The sequence below is a fragment of the Protopterus annectens genome, chromosome 10.part0, assembly GCF_019279795.1.
Source record: "Protopterus annectens isolate FY-2018-M chromosome 10.part0, PAN1.0, whole genome shotgun sequence".
Lineage (NCBI taxonomy): Eukaryota > Metazoa > Chordata > Ceratodontiformes > Protopteridae > Protopterus > Protopterus annectens.
Window position 1 is genome coordinate 1,491,621,032 of NC_056744.1, and position 26,265 is coordinate 1,491,647,296.

General features: G+C 38.9%; 1 protein-coding gene across 1 annotated transcript in view; it reads right to left on the bottom strand.

Moving 5' to 3' along the window:
• LOC122813672 (zinc-binding protein A33-like) overlaps positions 1-26,265 on the bottom strand; it is a 176,851-nt gene that overhangs the window by 150,034 nt on the left and 552 nt on the right. The window lies entirely within an intron of this gene.

Consider the following 26,265-nt stretch of genomic DNA (forward strand, 5'->3'; position numbering starts at 1 on the left):
ATTTATACTCTTTTGCTTTCTGGGACCCATATTATATCCATGACCTAATCTGTTAAGTAGACAGCTTAATGGGTTAAGGACAAGGCAAAAGAGCAACAGTGGCAGAGAGTCACCCTAGAATATCCCCCTTTGGATTTTTATCTCTAGAATAATAATTTGTCCTTTATCATGGCTTAACTGCCAAGTGGTTTGCTACTGTTTCATGGTCACTGTGATATAGTTCATCAGTGTAGGGTATACCTTATACATTTTTAAGCATTCTTTTATCCATGAATGTGGAATACTATCAAATGTTTTTTTTTTTTTTTTTTTGTTGTCTATCCATGCCATACTTAGATTCTTCCTTTTTACAGTTCTCTACTATAACTTTATTTAACAATAAATGATCCTTTGTTCCATATAACTTTCTTTTATCATTTTGTTCTATTGCCGTAACTGAGTTTTCTTCTAAATGAGTATAAACTCTGTCAGCATCAATTCCATTGTATAGTTTATATGTCACTGGAAGGCAACTTATTGTCTATAGTTTTTAGGGTAGCTTCCAGGTTCACTCTTATCTAGCAGCATTGCTTTTCCTGTTACTAGCAAGGCGTGTGCCTGTTTGGGGTGCACATATAAATAGTTCTTACTCATGGTTAAATCCTTGTGCAAAGATGTTAATACTTTTAGCCAGAAAGTTGGTACTGCATCCAGGCATGGGGTTTTCCAGTTAGAGGCTTTTCTTAACTTTATATCTTGACTTCTATTAAACAGCACTAATGTACTGTGCCGTACATCAGAAGCCATGGAAGAATGGGAAACAAGGTGGAGAAGCACTGCAGTGTCATTATACAAAGACATTATTTAAGAAAGGTAAGCAATTTATTTCTTAAATAATGTCATTGTATAACAGCAATAACCTACTTGTGGGTGTGGTATATGAGGGTTTACCTATAGTTGGCTTTGTTTAAGCACTCGTATATTAATTTGTTTAATCACCCAGGCTCCACCCTCATGATCAAACCGCATCAAATGTGGGAAAACCCTGATATACCCATGCTCATTCATGAGTTATTGCTTAAAGATATGCCAAAAGCCATCAAACTGATTGATATAGATGTGTATACAATATTAAATATTACATCCATGTGCTACTTTTACTTTCAGCCTACAATTACTGCATTTCTTCAACAAATTCAGCATTAATGTATGCAAAAGCTTTAGGAAAACATGTAGTAGGTCGACTAGGCAGTGTAAATTGGATGTAGGTGTGAGTGTGCATGCATGTGCATTGTACAGAAAACAACCATGGCAGGGCTAAACATCCAGAGGTGTGAACATTAGCTCTAGATGATTGTCGCTGAAGTGACAGTCCAACCGCATTACAAAAAAATGGGAAAAAGTGGTTGTGGATGGATGGATAAATGTTTCCAAAGGTATGGTCAGTAATGAAATATTGGAAACTTTAGTGGCTAGGGCACTATTTTACAATAAGACTGACACAGAGGCTGCCTCATTACTTTTATTCATTAAATTAAGACTTAGTGAAAGTGGTATCTATTTTTTTTACCTTCTCTTTTTATTGTACCAGTGGTTTTAATACTCATGTTGGCGCCACAGAGCAGTACAACTGTGCTAATATTATACAAACAAAAATATAGCTATCTTGGATGCTTAGTATGATTTCCTCAGTTGAAAAAGAAATATGCTAAAGTGGGAGAGAATTACCAATTTTGTTCCATATCTGCCCATTCTTTGTGTCAACCAACCGCTAATGGCCTTCAAAGTATCAGACAAAGCCAGCAGTTGCTGCTGATGATAAAAACAAAGAGAACACCTGGCTCTCTAGATATTCTACATTGCCATAAGCAGCAAAAATTCAGTGTGTTTAAGCAATGGAGTCCATGGAAGGTGATAGTCACCATAAAAAAGGCTTACTTACCATCATTCAGAAGCAAATGAGATTTTAAATGTAAAGGGTCCACTAGAGACCTCCACAAAGGTCGCACTTAAATGCAGATTAAAATATGGGCTTCCATGTCAGTCTCAAGACAACCAGGGCATAGACACCACTGTGACACAGCAACAAATGTTTATTGGCATTGAAAAGATGGTGCTTATGAAGAAGCTGTCACACAAAATCAAACATCTCATGGCAATGCTTCAAAACGGCGCAATGAAAAAGCCACAATTCTCATAATCAGCCTGTAAATCAAAAACAAAAAATAACTATAACAGAATTGTGTATGTTTTAAATGAGAAGTAGAGATTAGACCTTTAGAAAAGTAAAGGAGTAAAAACTACATATAAATAAATGGAGTCTGTGGGAACAATACATACAGAATAATGTTCAGGAGTGATGTTTTAGGAAAGGCAGGACTTGAGCCGGCTATGTAATGTTAAATTGTACAGATATTATTTTTATCTTAATTATTCAATGTGTACAAATGAAAAACATGTGGAATGGTTTATTTTCTCTCTTATAATTAAATGTGTACACATTTCACTATGCTATGTTATGCGCAATGTTAATAAAGATTTAAAAAAAAAGAAGAGGAAGGCAACTGCATATGGCTGCCAGTAGAATGGTGATGTTGTACCTGCTCAAAATAATCTGAATTTACTATCAGGGTGATGAAAGTTATTGTAAAAGTGGTGAGAATATGATTCACCATTTATAACACATGATCCTGTTTTCTTAAATCAAGCAATGCCACCTTTACCAGGTAAGGCAATATTGCTGAATCCTACCTTTTTGCACACGCAAATAGATTATCAGGGAGTGTGCAGCAGTTAAATGGATGCCTCACCCTGGCAGCACAATTTTCATTTGGAACAGTGAGCAACTACATAACAGCATGTAGCCATTTTGAACACTGAGACTTGTGGTGTACATGGCAGGAACCATGCTAAGAATAATGCAGCAGTAGCACAGCAGCGTATGTTGGGAGCTGTTGCTGCTGGAGTCAATGTTCACAGTGTTGTTTTTTATAGCCATCCATTTGCATGGAGGAGGAACAGACTGTGCTTGGCATACCATCACCTAACAGAGCAGCAATTATACAATAATAGCTCATTTGTATTAAAAAACAAGCATGCTGATTGGACAGCTCAGTTAGCATGCTTGTTGTAAATCAAGCATAAACGTAATAGAATACATTCCAGCCACTGAAGTACCATTGAGCAGCCTGACTTTCTGCTGGAATATACTGAGAACATAGCAAAATAGAAGAAAATGTTCTCAAAAATAAAGAAACAGAAACATGCATGATTTTCCTTCTGTTTTTGTGATGTCCCTCATTAAAATCTTGACAGAAAAAAAAAAAACAAGATTCTCTTTTTCTCTGTTGCTTTTCCTGCACTGCACTGATGTACTTTGCAGTCACAGAATGCAAGTCCCATATGCATGCTCAGTACTTCAGTAATGGAGGAAAACATGGATGAACACTCCAGCACTCTTTTACAAAGACATTATTTAAGAAAGGTAAGCAATTTCTTTCTTAAAAAATGACATTGAATTATTGCAATAATCCATGACTGGGTGTGGGTATATCAGGATTTACCAACAGTTGACTTTGTTTAATCATTCAGGCTTCACCCTCGGAATCAAACCATGCTAACTGTGGGTAAATACTGAAATACCCACACTCAGTCATGGATTATTTCATAAATATTGGATAATTTCTGAGTGAACTAGGCTACTGTAAGGGACCAGGTCAAACCATGTCATCCACAAGCAAAATTAGGAGCTATGAGTAGAATACCAATTCTTGAGGACACAAGGGTATTTATGGGGGTCTATATTACATCGCCGAAATCTAATTACAATGAACTCCTTTTCATCAACACAAAATCAGTGAAACCATTTGCTGAGTTTAATAAGGGCAAAGACATAGTTGGCCAACTACAGAACTTTACCCTCATCTCCACTGTGATGTGATCTCAGAGTTCGTATATATAGTCAGGGGGTTGGGGGTATAGCCACCCACTTAGGTGGGTTCGATTCAATGTGGAGTTTGGCTTGTTGTGGTATGGGCAAGTATTTCCTTGCCCTTATTAAACCCAGTGAACGATTTTGCTGACTTTGTGTTGATGAAAGGTGTTCGTCGTAATTAGATTTTGGCACCATAATATAGACCCTATTTATAGTAATAGCCATCTTAGTTACACTGACCTTCGGGGATATCACAGATATCAGTTTTGCAAATCATAACCCACTTTCTTGACAATAAGCTACAACATATAGAGAAGTATATCCGGTTCTACAACAAATCAAAGTAGATAATCAACACTATGGCAGCCTTCTATGAGATAGCCCATTTCTCTGAGGTCCCGGATATTATAGTCTGTACCCAAATTAGTATCAAGACTTCACCTGGTCCAGAGGGCCTACGATACATAACTGGAAAAGATTCCACTTTCTGAACTACCAGGTGATATGTAATACTTAGAGCATTATATATAATGCATCTGCATACCTCTCAGGCACTACAGACAGTTATCATATATAGTACTTATCCAACCTATCCAGAAGTTCCTGCAAGGAATCTTCACCCAGAGTCAAATGGCTGGTAGGTGCACACACGTGTGCCAGACAGAGTAGCCAATACACAGAAGTGCCATGTATGCAGGCAGCAGGGCACACATTGTTTGATGTGTGTTGCAGGAGATGCCAGATATACCTTAGAGCCTCTGCTGATGAACTTGCAAGAAAGGACATAAATCATGCAGGAAATGGCCTATAATACAGCCTAAGCATAAACATGAAATATAGTGGAGTATATCCACTGCAATATAGTCTGGATATATGCAGCAAAATATTTGTTGTATGTGTGCCATTCTCCTCAACATGGTATTATTGAAACAGATAAAATCAGCATGTCAGGGATGTCCACACCAGTCACAGCAGCAGAAGTGCAAAGTGGTGATTCAGTAGATGAACATACAACAGCAGTGCCACAGCTGAGGCATGATGCAATGTAGCTCTGGCAAAGAGGTACATCTGGTCTGCTGCTAGAAGATATAACACAGTATAGAATAAAATGATACACATGAATGGCATTGTATAGACTGGCCACTCTGTCAATCAGATATTACTACATCTATTCACACAGATTAAGGGGAGGGCAAAACACGGCCATCATCATCTGCATAGGTGTGAGACATAGTGACAAGTGACTGCAACACTATAATGTAGAGTAGGATCATGGAGGGCAACTATGTTAGTTTACAGTAATTATGTTTTATGGTGTATTTTAATGTAAAGTAGTTCCTACACAGTTATACTTTATTAACTGTGTAGAATTTTGTTCTGAAATTTTCTTGGTAGTCATTTAAGGGACTATTTTAACAATCTGCCACATGTTATTAAACAGTCCAGTTTTTAAACAGATGCTAAAATTACACAATACTTAAACTGGGTCCTGGCAGGTGAAAGTGTCCAGATGCTGAAACTAACATGTCAGTAGTACAGTGGTTCTTTAACATATATATACTTCTTTCCAGGTAACATAGCCTCAGAAATACTCACATTTTGATGATACATACATGCAAGCAGTAAGTAATGTTCCCAACATTTTAGGTTGATTTACCTGATAATATGATTTCTGTACCCTAAAATCTTCACAAGTGTAATCATTTTGATGGCAACTCGCCCACCCAAACATTTTCCCTTTATTTGATTGGGTTTCTGTGGTAATTGTTTGTGTATGTGCTTTATTTATATTTCAGTATGCTTTTGTGTACATGCAGTGTTTTACTTCTGTGCATTTGATCTTCAGGTTTACCTCTAAGGTCAAGCAATGCTTTGTTGCTTTCTACTGCAAACGAATGTGCATGCAATCTGACTCCTTGGTTAGAGTAGTTGCTTTCAGTTGCTATGGTAACTGTTTTTATTTCACGTATTCACTTCCTGGCTCTTCCTCACTTCAGTGCTTAACTTTTCGATAATGGATAATATTTTTTTATTTTATTTTATTTTAAAGTATTCCTGATTAGGTAATGCACTTAAATTTCAGTTTTTGAGCTGTTAAGCAAACTTAATTATGTATTTGAGTTGAGGTGTGTATTTCTGATGTTGTTGCTTTTTACTGATTTTTTTTTTCTTTTAGGTTCATAGGTTCATATGTTGGTACTAAGCTATCAGCCCTAGGGCCTATGCAAGCCTAGCCATAACAATTCCCTGGATATTTCTTCCCACAATATTTACTTCTCTGGACCCCTGTCTAGCAGGGCGATTATCATGATCCCCGGGGTGAATTTCCTATCTCCCATCCAATCATCAAGGTTCCTTTTGAAGAGGACCAATGAGGCACTCTGCTTGACATGTATGGGCAGTCTATTCCAGAGTATGGGGAGTCTCTGGGACAGGAACCTATCCCTCCAGCATGTTTTCTTCATTGTGATGACAAGGTTTAGATCCCTGAAGTGTGTGGCTCTGAGGGATTGGGATTTTTTTTAAGTGGAGCATGTCCAAAAGCTCAGGGTTTGACATGGCCTTGTATGTTAAGCAGAGATCACCTCTGAGTAGGCTATATACCACAGAGTATAGCTGGAGTTTTTTAGACGGTCAGCATATGGCATCTGCTTTAGGCCTGTGATTCTTTTAGTGAGGTATTTCTGTGGCCTTTCCAGCTGTTGCAGATGTCTTGTGAGGTACATACCAAACGGGGCATTATACTCTATAATGTGTCTAATGAGGGATGAGTACAGTGGGACAATGACCTCCTTTTTTCTGGATGAAAAGCCCTTAGTGATGAGGTGTGCCACATAGAAGGATTTCCTGACTGTTGTGGCGATGTGGTTATCGAAAGTGAGACCACTGTCCACCTGTGTCCCTAAGTCTCTCATCACACTTTCGATGTTTAATGTCCTGCCACCTATGTGGTACTTCATGGGTACATTTTTTTTTCCAAAGGGGATAATTATACATTTCTTGGCATTAAGCTTGAGCCCATGGCTCTGGCACCAGGCATCTGTTTCTGTAAGTCCCTTTTGTAGAATATCCACATCATTTGGGGATTCAATAATGACTCCCACTTTGCAGTCATCTGTGAACTTTGTTAGCCAGAGTCCCTTAGTGTTGGCCTGTACTTCAGAGAAGTAGATGTCAAACAAGAGGGGTCCCAGGACTGAACCCTGAGGTACTCCACTTGTCACTTGTCTGGAGCTGGATTTGGAGTCGGCTACTTTTACAGTCTGGGTTCTGTCAGTAAGCCAGTTGGCAACTCTTGGGTTGGGAGGGTGGCCTAATGGTTGAGGTGTTTGCCTTACAAACACAAGGTGCAGTACAGGATCTCACACAGAGGATAGGCTTTAAATGGCTTAAAATGGGGCAGGGCCTAGTACTAGCCTATGCCTATATGAACCTATGAACCTATGAACTCATCGAGTGATGTAGGGATTTATGCCCAGCTTAGTACGTTTATCTATGATTCCAGAGTGGGGGATGGTGTTGAAGGCCTTGGCAAGGTCCAGATAGGCTGTGTGGACTGCCTTACCCTCGTCCACAGCTCTGCAGACTGATTCAAAGAAGTCAATCAGATTCAGGAGACAAGATCGGCCCTTCACAAACCCAAACTGGGTGGGGTCTAATGTTTCAAGATTGCCAATGTCTTTGTTTATAAGTTCCATGATAATGCATTCCATGCCCTAGCAGATCAGGCTTGTCAGACTGATGGGATGGTAATTCCCATGATCCAAGGCGGATCCTCGCTTGTGGAGTGGGATAACTGTAGCTGTGAGCCACTCAGTGGGCACGAAGCCTGAGGTGAGGCTATGATTAAACATGACACTTAGGTGAGGTGCCAGTTCATTTTGTAGTTCATGTAGTACACAGCCTGGGATGTCATCTGGTCCCATGGATGCTGTATTCTTAGCTTTGGAGAGTGTGGTTTCTATCTGTGTGGCCGTGATTATTGGAATTTGGCAATCTTTTGGTATTGAGATGGGCCCTTTAGGGGGTGAGAGGGGGGTGAAGTTGGTACTAAATCGATCTGCCAGGATATTGACAATATCCTTGGGATCAGTATATTTAATGCCATTCTGTTGTAGCTCAGAGCAGATCTGAGCATTGCCATTTAGATTCTTGACATAACTATAGAATGCCTTGTGGTTGTCTTTGGAATCTTTGGCAATTTTATTTTCGTAACTAGCTTTTGAGGATTTTATGAGGGATCTCAGCTTCTTACTGAGGCTGGTGAGGGGGTATTTTGCATCCTGGGATTTTCCAATTTTCTACAACAGTTTCTTCCTTCTGTTGTATAGCAGGGGACCACCAGATTGGCTTCCTTTTTTTGGAGAAGAGCATCTTGGTTATATTTGCGATGCCATGATTCATTCACGAGTGGATGTGCTCGTACAGTGCCTTATTGTAGGATTCTGCAGTCGAACTTCCAGATCTGCATGGGTGTCGTGAAGTTTGTCACTTCTGAAGTTGGCTTTGGAGAAGTTTTTTAAGGAGGTTTCCTTACTGGGGGGTGGGGGTGGGATGTGGATGTCAAGGGGGATTTGCTTATGGTCAGACCTGACCAATGAGGGGGTGACCACTGGTGTGGAGCATCTATCTCCCATGTTGGTAATGACTAGGTCTAGGATATTGGAGCCCCTGGTGGGACAATGGATTAGTTGATCCAGGGCATTGAAATTTATGAATTCCAAGAACTGTTAGGAAAAGGAGCTGGTACCCGAGTAGTTTTCCCATTTACTGGCAGGATAGTTGAAATCACACAGTATTAGGGTGCTTGGTTGTATCTTAATATTTTCCAGTATGTTTAGAAAGGTGTAGTGAGAATCTTGGGACATGGTGGGGGATCTGTAGAAATTTGCATGCTTGTATCTGTTACGGTGGTGGTTTTATCCTTTGAACCTTGCCTAAAAAAGTCACTATAGGGGTGGCAAGAGCTTTAGCCAGTAACCTGAATCCCAGGGGTGACAGGTACAGACCATCTCTGGCAAAGCATCATGGTTTGTCGATCATGTCTTCCCAGGCAGACAAATACTGGATCCCCTTTGAATGACACCAGAAGCTTAGCCAATTGTTGAAGTCAATCATTTTGTCCTTATACTGTGGTACCATTCTGGGTGAAGGCAGGATGCTACTCAGGGCTAGGGTCATACCTGCCTGGGTCACATGATCCAAGAGCTCTTCCATGTCTCTTTTCATATAGTCCAGGGAGGTACGTCTCAAGTCATTCACTCCAACATGGACAATGACAGAGTCGTATTTGTACTTGTGGAGTGACTTGACTGCATGCGTTATGTGGCAGATCCTGGCACCCATCAGGCAGCTGACTGTAATTTTCTCCTTGTTCAGCCTGGTGAGTGGGACATCAGTGTGCCTGACTACAGAGTCACCTACGACTAAAGTGTTGGGTACATTGTCTTGCCTTAGGGGCTGTTGTTGGTTGACACACTGGTGTTGTGAGCTATGTGTCACTTTGGTTGTGAGCGGTGTTTGTGTTTCAGCTTCGGAGGTCCTTGTTGCTTGGGCAGGTTAATGTTAAGGGCCTTCACATATGTGGGTTTAGTGTTGCTATGTGTGGGTGTTGATGGTGTGGGTTTTGAAGGGCTATGAGTTGCCTGAGGTGTAATGCAGGTGTTAACCTTCTCCTCTTGACTGTCTAGCACAATCTTGGCTGGAGAGAGCTTTGCTTCCAGTTTGGCTATGTAAGTGCATCTCTCACAGGCTGTAGTGTTGGGTGGTAGGAGGAGAGGACTGTCTGTGTACATGAGGCAGTTGCCGCATTGCCCCAGTGTGCTCAGATTCACTAGGTGGACAGGAGATATTGCCAGAAGCTGACCATCCTATCAGAGGATAGGCCCATAGGCGCGCCTGTTTAGGTGCTTTTTTGTAAAGTTTAAGAGCTGTTTTCCCTTACCTTTGCAAGGTACTTTGCAATTACAGGCCTATGATTAATTTCTCCTTATTGACAAGGAGAGCTGAGTGCTTGTATCAGTTTCAGGCTTCCTAATGCTTTCCAGCAGGTTCTAGAGCAACTGCTAGTCACAGGGGTTCAGATTTTAGTGCTGTTGTCATTTCCAAATATCCCATGGGCCTCTAATTCAAGAGGTTTGAGAGGTCACTCATTGGAAGTTCCAGAGTTTTCATTTAGTTTTTACAGTTTGTTTGGTTTTGAGAATTCCCAATTTTTATAGTTTTTCCATGTTGAATTACTTTTCAAGATACTAGCCATTTGTTGGATTTTGAATTCTGTGAGGAAATAGGGATCTGTGAGTGAATATGATGTCCAGGTGGCCTGTATTAGCTTTTTCCTTTCTGTAAATGGGACAGATTTGATGTACTGGTGGCAGCAATTTCACTGGTCAGTTTTCCTTGCTCATTTCACACTCACAAACATGCACATATATGAGTGCACGTGCACACACACACACACACACACACACACACACACACACACACACACACACACACACACACACTTCAAAATGTGTTATGTGCTACTTTTGGATGATGGATTATAGAGTACAATGTTTGTAATAACACAACATATTTGCTGTAAATTACGTAACAGCAAAATAAATGTGGCAGAACTTTTGACAAAACTTTTCTAGGGGCTAAACTGACTTGGAGGAATACTTTTAAAATGAAAATGTCCAAATCTCCTGAGACACTTATTCCACTATTTTGCTGATTGAGCAAGAAAAACATGGAATATAGAATTGTGATGTGCTCCTTGTGGAGGAAAAACAGTTGACAATTAAATATACAAATAATATAAAGCATGACAAGCAAACCATGTCATACAATAATTAACTAATTATTAGCTAGGCTTAAACACATAGGACTATATTGATCTAGTATATGAGGTTAAGGCTTGACCTAGTTCTGATAAACAAAATACAATTGTGTAAAATCTAACCATAACAGTCAATGTATTTCTCCTCACTGTTGCAGTTTTCTTCACCTTAGGGAACTCCTGCCAGGGATAGCCCAACTTCCGGCCAGTATACCAAGACCGTTCAATCTTGTATACATCATACATCATATGGTCTGAATAGACTATTTGTTTTAACTTCAAATTATATGAACTGTGGCTTATGCTGTATATCGTGAAACTGGGGTCTGAAAAGTACTTTTATTATTTGTACTTTTTCTCAACTTATTTATTGTTATCCACGGAGATACCATGACTGAACCAGCTTCCTCTCTGAATATAATTTTGCTCCTTCTGAAGTTCTATCTATGCTTAACAGTGAAGATATGAATAAACTGAATACGGAACTGAAATCGTTGGAATTTGAACTTTTAAAACTAAAGAATAATTCCACGTGGACTCAGAGTTCTGAAGATGCTGGCAACAGTTAAACATAGAGGTGAGCTTAAACTATGAAGCCTCATGAATGAATATTTTTGCGGAGGAATTACTGACAATCTGAACTGTACAATAACTTTAATGAGCAGCTGGTAGACTCTAAAATAGATGCTAATATTCAAAATTAAGATAATACTAATAATAACTGTACATAACACCACTTCTAATGATGCTGTTCCTGTAGATAACACTGATAACAGTTTTAATCAATAATGTACAAAGCACCGCTTTAGGTAGTGTTGTCTCTTTAGATTCATTAACTAATGGAGTTTGTCTTAATGGAAATGTTGTAAATACTGATAGTGTGCCTATGGTAATGTAATTAATTCACACAGAACAATGCCATTAACCATAGGTCTCCATAGCCCTGGTGGGCATGGTATTACACCTCTCGACATTGGTGACAATGAGCAGGGGCAGACAAAAAGCGAAGGCCCTATCTCGACATCATCAGGGCCAAAAGAAAAAAATATGGCAGAAGTTGGTTTAGTCCATAATATGTCACATAGACCTTTAGATAAATATGATTTAGAGGTCCTTAACAGAGGTATGTCATTTGTTCCATCTAAACAAAGTTATATTACGGACACTATTTTAGATTTAAAATTGTTTACCAGGAATCTACAACTTAAGGTTATGTTTTCGGATCAAGGTAGTTCTGGTAATACTCGTATATTTAAGAAACCTAGTTTATTTGTACCAAATTTACATCCAACAATAGAAGTTTTTAGCAAAGCAGTTGGGAAAGAACTATATAATATACACGATAATAGTTTTACATTTTCGAAAAATAATTTGAATTTTAGACAAGTCAAATCTTTAAAAAGTTTAATGCAAGATAGAAATATATCTATAAGACCTGCTGATAAAGGTGGTCCGGTTATTGTTTTTGATAAAATAGATTATGATAATAGAATGTTAAACATGTTAGCTGATACTAAATATTATAAGGTATTAATGTCTGATGATGTTCAATCAATAACTCTAAGAGTCTATAATAATTTACAAGATATGTATAAACTAGGTATTATGGATTATCAACTACTTGATTATTTAATAATAGATGAACCTACTGTTCCAGTTATAAGAGGCTTACCCAAAATTCATAAAAACCCTTTAGACCCTCCTATGAGACCCATTGTTTCGGGCCAAGGATGGGTAATAGAGAATATTTCATTTTATTTAGAGAGAACGTTGAAACCTTATGTTTATAAAAATGGCATTAAAGATTCAAAAGAATTTTTATTGGACTTTTATCAAGCTATACAACCATATAACAATGTATCGGATCTTTATCTTGTCACTATGGATGTGAATTCTTTATTTACTAACATACCTAATGATGAAGGACTTTCATTCATTCACAAGTATTTGAGTTCACATTCTAGCTTAACACCAACTAGGATTGATTTTTTATGTACATTGTTGGAGATAGTATTAGAAAGTAATGTTTTTTTGTTCAAACATGACTTTTATCTCTTCTGGGAAGAGGACAAATTACTTAATTTGGATCTATATAGAAATCATGTCATATTTTATAAGCGTTTTGTGGATGATTTATTTTTTCTCTGGCATGGTAATACACAAGATCTATTGGTTTTTGAGCGACATGTTAATGAACTAACTTCATTTCTTAAGTTTACTATGAATTACTCAGCCACTAATATACCTTTTTTGGATGTTAATGTTTGGCGTTTAAATGATGGTCACTTTAACACAGGGGTACATCACAAGCCATGCCACAGAAATGCTCTTTTATATAGAGAAAGCATGCATCCTCCACACGTTTTTAAAAATGTCCTCAAAGGACAAGGTATGAGGATGTCTAGGTTGAATCCATGCTGCCAGAGATTTGAAGAGGAATTAACAGATTTACGGAATAAATTTATTGATAGGAAGTACAGCCCTGCAGAAATTGATGATGTTTTTAATGAGGGTAAAGACATGTGAAGTAATAGTGCATGTCCTATATTCTCTGAACATGGCATAACTGAGTATAGAACAAGAATTAATCCTGTTAACGCAGAAAATATGAAAGTTAGGTTTAGTTTGCAATACACTAAAGATATAGGTCATGTAAAAGGAGCTATTTATAAATATTGGGACATTCTTAAATTAGATCCTGAAATCTCTAAGTTCCTAACATCCAAACCACAATTTGCTTATAAAAACGCAAAAAATTTGTATAAAATGTTATGTTGTAACAATCAATTAGATTATAGTAATCCAATAGACATTAGTGGGGTAAAACCCTGTAATAAATGCAACTTTTGTGTTCATATTTGTGATATGAATATTTTTATGCATCCAGTTACAGGGGAAATTTTTAATATAAGAGTTAGTGCAAACTGTGAAAATAGGTCCATTTGGACATATAAGACTTTCTGGTCTATATAGCTAGATGTATGTCATGTTTGTCTTTTTATGTTGGCAAAACTGACAGAATGTTGAAAGAACGCATTAGAGAGCATTTATATCAAATACGTATAAAATCTGAATTGAATGCATTGTCTAAACATATTATTCGTACTGACCACACACACATACCTTTATGTTTTCTGTTTTACAAGTAATTCAAACAAATGTTAGAGGGGGAGATGTTAGAAATGTTACAGAATCAGCAGAAGCAGAATGGATAATAAAAACCAGGGCACATGTCCCCCCAGGTTTGAATGATAGGATTCCGTTAAAACCTGTCTTGAAAAACAGAAGACATAAGGCTTTGTAGGTTTCCTTTTGTTTAGCACAATATAAATTTACATTTTAATATATTTAACATACTTTAGGTACATATATATTATTTTAACACATTCATAACACATACTTATTTAAGATATGTTTTTACAAATAAACATAATCTTTTTATTTTGAAAAGTATTTAAATCAAAGTTTTTAAATGAACTCACTCATACATTTATCGATCTTTTTGTATGTAGCAATGGTTTATGTCTTTAAGCAAGGAATTTGATTATTGTATATTTAACTGAATTATTTAATTGAATAATTAATTAATGTCATGATATATATATATATAGTGGTTATGTTATAGTAGGATTTGTATTGGTTTGAAAAAGCTTATCAGTGAAAGCGCTCACCATTTTATCTGAATAAATCTGTTTGCTTTACATTGGATTACTTCTTCAATTTTTGTTCGTGGAACATTGGAATATTATACCAGGTCTGGTCTGAATAGACTATTTGTTTTAACTTCAAATTATATGAACTGTGGCTTATGCTGTACATCGTGAAACTGGGGTCTGAAAAGACATGCTTCATACTAGGTACAACAGTTATATGAACTGTGACTTATGCTGTGCATCGTGAATTTGGGGTCTGAAAAGACGTGCTTCATACTAGATACAATAGTTCTCCTTGGTGCGCCTTTCAAGCAGATTTCAAGATTAATTTTACACATACATCACATGTATGCTTCCTGTAAAGGATGTAGGTCATAAAGGTGACATATGGACCCAGATACCAAGAATTGAATTGCCCATGAAAAGAACAGTCTCCATAGGACAAAGGAGGCTATGCACATCCAGAAGTAGAAAATGCAAATGGAAAAGGGAGACCCTCCGCCAAAAGGGTAGCCAAATCAAAGCCCAAAAGACAAAAGGGGGGATGGAATGAGGGACCAGATACTACAACAATGAAGAGAAGGACAGCTACTGTTAAGGTAAGATTTTACACAACTATACTATATCCTTCTTTATCACTGTTGCAGTATTCTTCACCTAATGGAGAGTACAAAAGGTCAAGAAAAGGAGAGGGTGGAGAAAGGCTGGAAAGAGCCCTGAACAAACTCATGCAAGATGGCCCTAGCAAAATCTGTCCCAAGAAACCATATCCAATTTACAATGCTTAGTAAAGGTATGCACTGTAGACCAAGTAGCAGGTTCATAAATGGAACCGGTGTCCTCAAATCCTTGAAGAAGGCACCAGAAGAGGTAACAGCCCTAGTGAAATGAGCTCTAATGGAAGTAGACAGACACAAAAAATAACAAAAGGAAATGGTCTCAGATATCCAGGAGGGGAAGGTTTGCAGCCAAACACAGTGTCCTGGGATTAAAAGAAACAGAAAGCTGGTCAGATTTAAGAAAGGCCTTAGTTTTATCCAAATAGTACCTGAGCTGTCTGTGCAAATTCAAACTATGGAGGACTCTCACACTAGTAGACTGAGGAGAAGGAAAAAAGGAAGGGAAATGTACTGTCTGATTCAAGGACAACTCATTAACAACATTAGGCATAAAAGTATTATAAATACAAAGGAACACCCTGTTCCTGTAGGAAAAAAAGGAGGAAAGGCCATAAGGGCCTGAAGCTCAGAAACCCTCCAAACAGAAGTACGAGCAAGTAACAAGACTTCTGGGTACAGTGTCACAGAAAAGCTAAAACTGCATGCTCAAATGAAGCCAGGGTCAATTTTTCTAAAACAAAATTAAGGTCCCAAGGAGGAGGAATAGACTTTCTTGATGGCATTAGATGTAGGACACCTTTAAGAAACTGTTTGACCTAAAAACAAGAATCTAAAACAGGATTTAAGGGCAGACAGGCAGAAGTAGCTGACAAATAGGCCTTAATAGGTCATGCCATAGTGGAGCAATTCAAACAAATAGGAGAAAACCAGAAGGACCCCTACTAAAAAAAGAGTACTGGCTATGAGCATGGCTCCAAACATAAAATAATTTCCATTTGGACATATAAGACTTTCTGGTTGCAGGTTTTCTTGCCTCCTGTAGAACCATGAGCACATCCTCAGGGGAAAAAAGTGATTAACAGAGATCAAAACCCTATCACTCACAGTGTCAGTCGAAGAGTGGGCAAGTGAGAATGGATGACTGACCCTTTGTCCTGTGTGAGAAGGTCCAACTGGTAACTTAAATTGTGGTGATTGCCCCTGGGCAGTCACATTAAGAGGGGGATCTAATGCTGTCTTGGCTAAAAAGGGGTCACAAGCAACATTTTTGGGGAGTTCAGCTAAATTTTCTGGAGGACTCTGGAAGACTCTTGGAAGGCATAGAGAAATATCACCTTCCAAGGAAAATAAAGGACATCTGTCTTCCACACCAGATGGCATGGCACTTTGGAACATAAGATAGGGAGCTGTCTGTTTAGAGGGATTCAAAACAAACTCCACCTGAGGAATACCCCACTGGTGGACAATGTCCAGAAACACATCTCTGTGAAGCATTTATTTGTGAGCCTGTGTTTTGGACCTGCTCTGAAGGAATATATACTGCCTAAAGAGTTAGCTGATAACTGATGGCCAGATACCTGGCCTGAAGAGCCAGCCCTAAGACTGCTTGTTGACATACCACATCACTGTGGTATTGTCTGTGCAAACTTTCAGGGGACTGGAAAGAGCATGGGATGAAAAGCCTGAACAGCAAGAATCAGAGCTCCCATCTCTTTGATATTGACATAGTCCACCTTCTGATGGGGAAGTCAGAGACCCTAAGCCTTCAGGTGACCATAGGAAGCCCCCTATCCCATGTCTGAGACATCGGTGAACAGTTCTTGAGAAGGAAGCGGAGGCTAAAATGGCAAGCGTGGGGTGAGGGTAAGTTATTGAATCCATCACTCAAATCCCCACTTGAGACAAGGAAATAGGCACCCTCTGAAATCCACAGGGTGGCAATGCTGAAGCCAAACTGACTAGATGTACAATTGTAGCTTCTGCATATGCAGTCTGGCAAAAGAAAGCATTGGAACAAAAGAGGCCATGAATCCTAGACCCCAAAGAAACTCTCTGTCTGGAACAGCAGGCAGGGGAAGAACAGACTGGAAGAAATTTGTCAGGGACAAAATCTTTGGAGATGGAAAAGAGACCAACATTGGCACTGTCTGAATCCTACAACCCAGATACACATGATCCCGAGAGGGAGTCAGGACAGACTTTTGGAAGTTGATAGTGAACTCCTAGACTTTGAACAAGAGATAAGGTGAACTCTAGAGTCTGAAACAGGCAACTGGAAAAAGGTGTATGAATCAACAGGTTGTCTAAATAAGATAAAATATGAATATCCTGGAGTCTGCAAAAGGCAATCACAGGAGTTAGGCATTTTGTGAATACACTTGGGGTAGTACAGAGGCCAAATGTCGCATCAGACAACTAAAAATGAGAGGAAGAAACAGAGAAAAGTAAAAAACTTCCTGAAGAGAAGGAGAATAGAAATAAGAGCATAAGTAACTTTCAAATCCAAGGACACCAGAAAAGCCTGGGACAGCAACAGAAGAAACAGGGTTTGAAAAGAAAGGAACCTTAAGAAAGGTGTTGAGCAAGGAGAGATCCAGAACAGGCATCCAAGTGCCTTCCTTTCAAAGAACCAGGAACACTCTGAAGTAAAATCACTTTCCCACTTGGGAAGGAGGAACATGTTGACTATTTCCTTGGTCCACTAGTGACCCAAGAACCTCTGTGAAATGAGGAAGCTGCTCTAGAGGAGGTTGAGGAATCCTTGAAAAATAAGAGAGAGACTTCCACACCATGAAGTAACCCTGGCAAATAATGGAGAGAAACCAGGAATCTCAGGTGATGAGTTGCCAATTAGGAAGACAGAGAGAGAGCCAAAGAAAAGGGAACCTGGCCGAGGACTGATGGGGAAAATATCAAATAGAGGTAGACTTGTCAGGAAAAAGAAGGCTGCTGAGCCATGGGACCCTGGGAAGACTTTTAAGGAGCAGTTTACCTACATCCCTTCCTGCATTTAGTGTCCTGACAAGGCTGTTTGTTAACAAAAGCAGACCTAGCAGTATAGTTCATCTGGAAGTTATGGGTAGTGGAAACAAAATTATGTTTAAGGTCCTGTAAAGCTTTACCTTTTTCTTGAAGAGACTTAAACATGTCAGCAGTAGCACTCCTAGAAAGATTCTTATTATTCAAAGCAGCATCCAGCAACTTGGCCTTAATGTCTTCAGGTAATGACTGCAGATGAAGCCAAAAGTAACATCTCATGACAGACCCAAAGACGCAAACTCTGGAAGAGGCATCAGCTGCATCATAGCTACACTTGACAGAGTGTTGAGCCACCTGAGATGTGGAACCCAAAATAGATAAGGCAGAAGACTTTCCTTCAGAAACAGGGAAGTCAGAAATAACCTGAAAAGCCTTGGCAATCACAACTAGAGTATATTGGGTCATGTGAGTCTGGTAACTGATGGCCCTAAAGGCCAAAGTAGAAGCAGTGTAAACCTTCATACCAATCCTCTCCATTGCTCTACTATCTGTATCTGAAGGCAGAAGCTTGAAGACAGCAAAAGCTTAAAAGGCTTGTCAGAGGAGACTTACAAAACAGCAAGGTCAGCAGAAGGACACTTAAATAGGAAATGACAATCCTCAGGAACCTTATAGAACCTGTTAGGCTTCTTTGGAACAGGGAGATGAGAATCAAGAGTCCTAGAGGCAGCTATAAAGGTGTCTAACAAAGGAGCCAACACCAAAGGTACTGCAGAAGGTTTAGGAATGTTCACCTGAAGCAGCAAATAATACCTCTTCTGGATATTAGACACCTGAGAAGAATCCCACTTAAAATATTCCATCTTTCTGGCTACAGTGTCTCCAAAAGATAATTCCTCCAAAGGCAACTCAGGGCTAGTGGACTCCTCTTCATCAGAGCTATAATCTGAAGGAGAATGCATCTTACAAAAGTAAGACAAGGACCCTTCATCAGACTCTGAATCCTCATCCAAGGAATCAGGTTCCCTATGTCTTTTGGAAGGAATAGAAGTCCAAGGGGGAGTAGGGATAGAAACACCTTCTGTGGGTTTCAGGGCATTAAACAGGACCTGAGTAAACTCCTGCCATTCCCTTTGAAAGTCCTTAGGTCATACAGGTTTTTTCTTGATTGGAACATCAGCCCTAACAAATACTGGAGGGCCTGAGCCTTGATAAGATTCAATAAGAGTACCCAGAATATCTTCCCTGACCAAAACCCGTGGAATCTCTCTAGGGCCCTCCAAGATAATCAACTGCAGTTCCCCCTCGATGTCTAGAATAGATAGAGTAGATGCCTGCAAAGCCTCAGAGGTTATATGAAAGGAAGGATCCATACCGGCCTCTGATGGGGTCGAGGTGGAGGAATCAGAAGTCAACACTGGATGGCCTACAGAGCAGTCACCCACTTCTAGAAAGGCATCAATCAGAAGCTAGACAGCCAGAGAATCCAGCCAAGATTGCTTGGCCTTCTTTTTACTTAACAAAAGCACCTCTGGGTTAATTGATCCGCCGTGCTACCCTGGGCTTACTGTTTAAGCCTCTGGTTTTCTTGATAGATGGCCAGAGAAGACAACTGGATTCTAAGAGCCTTAGGGACAAACACTGTACAAATATTACAAGGTGTATGGTTGTGGGAAGCACCCAAACAAAAAAAGTCAATGTTTGTGATAATCCTTATGGGGAATCTGCCTCCACACTGACATTTACCCTTCCTGGATGATAAGAACTCCACGTAATCAAAGGAAAACAAGACCAAGACTAAAAGAAAAAACACCCGAATGGGTCACTTATCTGATGGCTTGGTATTCAGCACAGCAAGGGGCATTTAGACTGATGAGCAATGATGGCATTCAGACTGACGGCAAAGAAGTTATGGGTATCTGCATCCGTATGTCACCTTTATGCCCTATGTCCTGTATGGGAAGCATACATGTGATATACGTCATATACAAGAGCTAAAGGCTTTGCTATACTGGCCAGATGTTGGGCTATCCTTGGCAGGAGATTCCTAAAATAAAGAATACTGCAACAGTGATATAGAAGGACATCATCAAAAACAAATATATGTTAAACTGCATAGACTTGCTCAGATGAATGGTTAGGAATGGCAGAATAAGAGACCTCAATAGGCAAACATATGAAGGAATGACTCAGCAAGAGGGTGGTAAAGACATGGAATAACCTCCAAGGACACGCTAGGGCAACAATTAGACATGAGACATTTAAAATGTTATTAGATGCCATTTGCAGGAGATATAAGTCTGCAAATAACATATGAAGTAACTATCCCCACATATAAATGAGGTTGACAAAGATAATGTGAATGTTGATACATGGATCATGGAACTTGTCGCATTTCACCTGTATGATGATTATTTCCTTTAGCTGTATTTTCTGCATTCATATTGCAGTATCTTGCTATATACTTTCTAGCATTGTCTGCTGATTCATATCTCCTAGAACATGCCTTTACATCGAGTGATTTGACCAATGGACTCACCTGGATAACAAAATAATGCTATGCAACATAACACTGGAATGTACTACTGGAGAACATAATGGTTAGGAGCTCTGGTTCATAGTCACTTATACAAAATAAAGCTGTTGAAGTCAACAGATTATGCTGTAAAGAACTGCAAAAACAAAAATAAAACAAAAATATTAGTGTAGCAGGAAAGCAAAACTACTGTCTCATCCACTACACTCAGATAAAATATTTTAAGAGCCCAAAGCAGTGGAATGTGGCTATAATAATAGACAAGTTATGTGGCAGTGGACTGATGCCAGATACTGAGAGATTAAATAAATGAACTGCAATACATGCCATGGGATTTGCACCTTCAGGCCATGGTGAGAGTATTATTATGAATGTAGAAATTTCACTTCATCAAACCCATGACTAACACAATTCAAGACATGCAGACGACCATGAGAAGACATCAAAATGGCTACTGTCCATTAAGAAGAATTCTGGAAAATAATCCGTGAACCAAAAAGACAAATTTGGTGTTCTCAGAGTCTGACTGAACCATATTAGTATAGTGTCAGAGTCAACAGCTTTCTGAAGAGCAAAGCAAAGTTAATTATATTACTGGACTTAAAATGGCTACGCAATCAAAGTAAGAGTATTAACATAAGAAAAATGCTATTACGAGTCAAAGAAAATTTATGTTATGACAAGTCTGCCTGAAAAACCTGTTTTGCTTTTTTGCTTCTTAAAAGGCCAACACCACTTTCCAGATCAAACACACACACAGCCCAACAACACAGAGATGAAGTTAATATGTAGCCTACAACTAGAAAAAGACACACAAAAATTATGTCTTAAAGAATTATTGTTGTAATGCAAAACTTGCAGCAACCTTAATGTGGGGTACTATGTCTTATCAGTTCTACTTCAGGAGATCGAATCACCATAACATCGAAATTTAAATAGCCAAGATGAAAAAAACGAAAGGTGAAAAGAATGACCATTAACAGTGCCGGAAATAATAAGAGTGAAAGAGCTATGGAAAATGCCACGCAGAACTCCAACCTTCTGAATATACATCCCAGCACAGTTATAAAAAAAAAGTTGCTTTCTTTAATGAGATCATTTAGAAAAAAAAAATACTGTTTTAATGCCTATGAATGGAGATCGTGGTACAGTGAGAATCGGCAAGTCTTTTCTCCACTGTAGTGACATTTCAGAGTTGGTATATGTAATTTGCAGGGGGGTGTCCCCTGCAAAAATGTTGAGGAAACCAAATTTTTGTTCGTAAATGATTTCTTTAAGTAAAGTAACTGTTTTTTTTTTGTAACTGACCCGCACTGTACATTCAGATGTTCGGAGTTCTGTGTGACGTGCTTTAGCTCTTTCATTCTTATTATTTCAGCATGGGACATAGTCGTTCTTTTCACCTTTCAGATTTTTCATCCAGGCTATTTAAATTCCGATGTTCTGTTGATTCGATCTACTGAAGTAGATCCATCTTATACTATGCAGGTCTGAATTTAAGTTAAATACCATTTTTATGTAGTTGTGTACAATGGAACATGGCAGACATCTAAAACTGCTTGTTATGGTGAGGTAAGGTACCCATCCCTTCTGTACTTTTTAGCAACATTATCAAAACTGAAATGAATCAGAATGGAATGAATTGCCAAGGCATCCTTCTTTAATGCAAAAAGCTTCAAGTTATTACAAAACATCCACTGGTGTTGAGATCATCTACCAGGGAATTCACAACATGTTTAGATCCCCGGAGGAAGTTAAGAAAGAGCTGTATGCATTAAAATGGTACAGTAAAGCTGGTGTTAGATTTTTTACCCAAAAGCAACATAAACACAGTTAGCAATAAAGGCCCTAAGACAAGTTGTTAAGAAGATAATGAAGTGAAACTGGAAACCTGTGTTTAAGATTGACCAGAAAGGTAAGATGGTTCCAATACCACACCTGTTATAGCACAGGAATGGTTTAATTATACCATAAGGGTCTCATGATCAAACAGATAAAACGCTGATGACAGATCAGACAGGATCAGAACTAAATAGCTGTGTGGATCTCACACTATAAGAAGATCACTGACAGGTCTTATCAGCGATATCTCATTATTCTGCTTTGTCCAAAATCTGGACTGTAATGAATCATAGGGAGCATGGTTCTTTAGACAGAAATCTTGTTATGTACAACTAACCTTCTGAATAATATTACTAAGGAAGTGAATGTTTCAAACTGGGCAGGAGGTATCAGATCATCAGGATCTGAGCCTAATTTTTTTTTTCATGAAGAACTAATGCATCCTTTAGTACTGATGGAAAAACACAGCTTTTAATGACAAAATGATAGTTTGATATGGTAGCAGAATGTCCAGATAGACAGTAAGCTCACTGATTGGCCAAATGTTAAAACTGCATATAGACTAACCCATGTAAGAAATCAAACAGGTGAGATCAAAGTAGTCTATTAATAAAAATCTCCCTGTCTCCATGTTATTGTGTTGTCACTGCACCTTTTATGGAGCACATTTACATTTGTTAACCGGGTTAGTCCAGCTGAGCATTTAGCTCGTTTTCAGTGGAGACCCGAGGAGAAAAGCTCAGCGGTGAGTATTTATATTTTACTTACAAACAGTAAGAACATTTTCATTAGCAGCTAAACAAATAGTTAGAGAGATCAGTATTTAACATTTGTTTACCAAGAAAGTCTGACTTGGAACAAAACCAATTTTCAGTGGAGAGCGAGGGAGAAACGCTCCAGATGCATGTCTTTATAACATGCGAGGAAACCAGAGCACCCCGAGGAAACCCACACAAACACAAGAAGGACATGCAGTCTCCACACAGAAGGCACCCCAGCCAAGAATCAAACTAGAGAACCTCTTGCTGTGAAGTGACAACACTACCGCTGCATTACTGAGTTAATCATTCCAATAGATGTGCAAAAATAAATAAGTAAATACACGAATAAGTAAATAAATTAAAAAAGACAGAGAAAGAAAGTAAAAAAAATATATATAACTAGGAAAAAAAACAGCTTCCAGATGACAAGGTAGGCTGGGCTGGAAAACCTCCCTAAATGCCAGACACATGCTGCTGTTTTGTTTACTACAGCAAAGATTTCCTTAGTCAGATACGAAGATCTCTTCCTATATACCACTGAGTGTAAGCTAAGCTAGTATTATGTACAATCAGTTAAAGCTTGACCTCTACAAAAGCAGAGTAACACCTCCTGTGTTTTAGCTTTCAACCAGTCTAACTGCCTAAGATCAAACTAAGGCTCAAAAGGGACAAAGTGGACAGGGATCACACAGGTGGCATGGGGGAAGAAGGTCCTGTGACGATATCAGAGCAATAGTGTAACACCTAACAAGTTTGTCAGAGCCATCTACATGGTTCTCTCGAGCAGTTGCAGGACTAAACAAACATATCAGTGAAGTACCCAGGTGATTCTACCACCAGATCATTGAGGTAGCACACAGATGAAATATAAAATCCATTGCATGCCTGCATTATTGGGGAGCACAGGTAGCAACCTAAGCAAATGCAAATCCACCCATAATTTAAAACAATTATTTCAAATGTCACAGCTTTATCATAAAATCTGATATTGCCAGCCCCCTTTAATAGGTAGTCAAGCCCAAGTTAACAGCAAAGTCAGTGAACGTTTGTATACGTTGATTGTAGATGTAGAGGAATCCAACATTTCTCCAGAACTAAAGAAATATTCAGAGGATAGGCCACGATTAGGGCGGCCTGTAAGGAAGACTGATAAAACGCAGCATCTGATGAGAGAGCAATGCAGATGGTAATCAATTTATGTATATACATATAGCAGCTACTATACCATTATTACCAGGTGCAAAGCAGGCAAGCTGGTCTTTCATCCTGGACTCATGCATGCATTTTCTACAGGAAGAAAACACAAGTGGCAGTGCGCAGGTAGATTATGGAGGATGTAGTTCTACCCACATTCTGTCTGCAAAAAGAAAAACAGGAGATATAGAGACTGGCTGAATGAAATCTCAGTCACCATCTTTGAAAGAAACAGGGATTAAGTCTCAGTGATGCCCTGTATATGTGGAACTTAGAACAGTGTTTGTGGCACAATGCCTATAGCTCAAGAATTTCATCTAGTAGAACACATGGCTACAGGGACAGGATATTTCAGGAGACAGTGTTAAGAAATGCCTTGCCAAATGACACAAAACATTTGACAGGTGAGCATTTTCTCATGAATTTCAAGTCTCAAGGTGGAAAGTATTTTTTTTTTCTAAAAAGATTAGAGAAGGAGGGTGGAGGACTTCCTTCAAAAAAGTTTTTTTTATCATCTATACTAAGTCAACACCCTGCTCCCCTCCAATTTATGGTGTGAAGAAATGCTAGAAAAGTTTCCTTGACTGCAAAATAACAAGTGCCAGAGATAACACATTTAGGCTTGGGCATTCAGTGACTAAGCAGGAAGGAAGTATGTGCCTGCCTAAATCAAGGAGTGTTTTCACTTTCTGACAGTCTCTGATATTTACCATGAAAGATCTGGAGGAATAACTGGAGCTCCTGCAGGAACCAAGCCATAAGATGCAACCTGTCATCCTGCAAAAGTGTTTAGGCACTCAGTTCATGGTTTAGAATCATCTCAGCTAATGCTAGTAACTTAACAGCCTAAAAACAGTTTTTTCTGCGCTACCTCTTAGCGACAATAAGAACAAGCCTTTCTGTTCTGGAAAGGAGGGAATACATAAAGAAATATTTTTTCCTGCAGTCTACAAAAAAACATATATACTACCTTATCATCTCTATCATGTTGAAGATAGCAAAATCAGGTAAGAGTTTTATTCTCTTTGGTCATAAGTAGCTTATCTTTAGGGTAACCCACACCTGGAAGACAGGGTTTATGCTGTGATTTGGTAACTACAATGACACTTGATTCTTTTGAAATATAGACCAGCATGATTTTGGGGGGGGGGGGAGGAGACCCCCACAGAAGTACAAGTAGATAATGCAAAGGCTGGAAATAATGCATTGGCTGGAGGTCAGGCTTGAACCTTGTGCATGGGAGGCAAACACCTTAACCGCTTCGCTATCAGGCAAAGTTTATTTCAATGGCCCTTTGACACACCCACACTGCCTCACAGCAGAAGGAAGAGGAGTGTACACTCCTCTGTTTGTTTATGCACCATTCCTCTCCCTGGTTTAGCAAAATCCTTAATAGAGGCTATAATCTCACAAGTTCTTCCAGAAGCTGCTTAGACAAAACCATAGCCCTCATAGAAATGAACTCACCTTCTACCACAGTTCTTTGGCATCCATGTTCACCTCACATCTGAACATCAGAGCTTATAACCACTTGCCTCAATTCTACTCAACTGTCCACACCCATAGTGTGCTGTCTTATCACCGCTTGCTGAGAGAAAAGGCACCAGATATGAAAACCTCTATCAGTTCTACTGCCGGCCAGACACAGACTGCTAGAGGAGTGAGTTTCACACATTAATCAAAATGTACAGATACAGGAATATAGAAAAGTAGGGAGACATTCAGAATACAATAGACAAAGCTGGCTAGGAGCATAAAAAATAGTCTGACAGTAACACAGATTGAGAATAAAGCAACATAAGTAATATGTTCTGTCATAACTGTTAAAAACATAAGTATTATTAGCAACGATGCATATAGAAACAATAATTACGTATTCACCAATAATATCAGAATGTGATCAGTTTCTGAACAGGATGCTACAGTTAATGATTTTAAACTAAA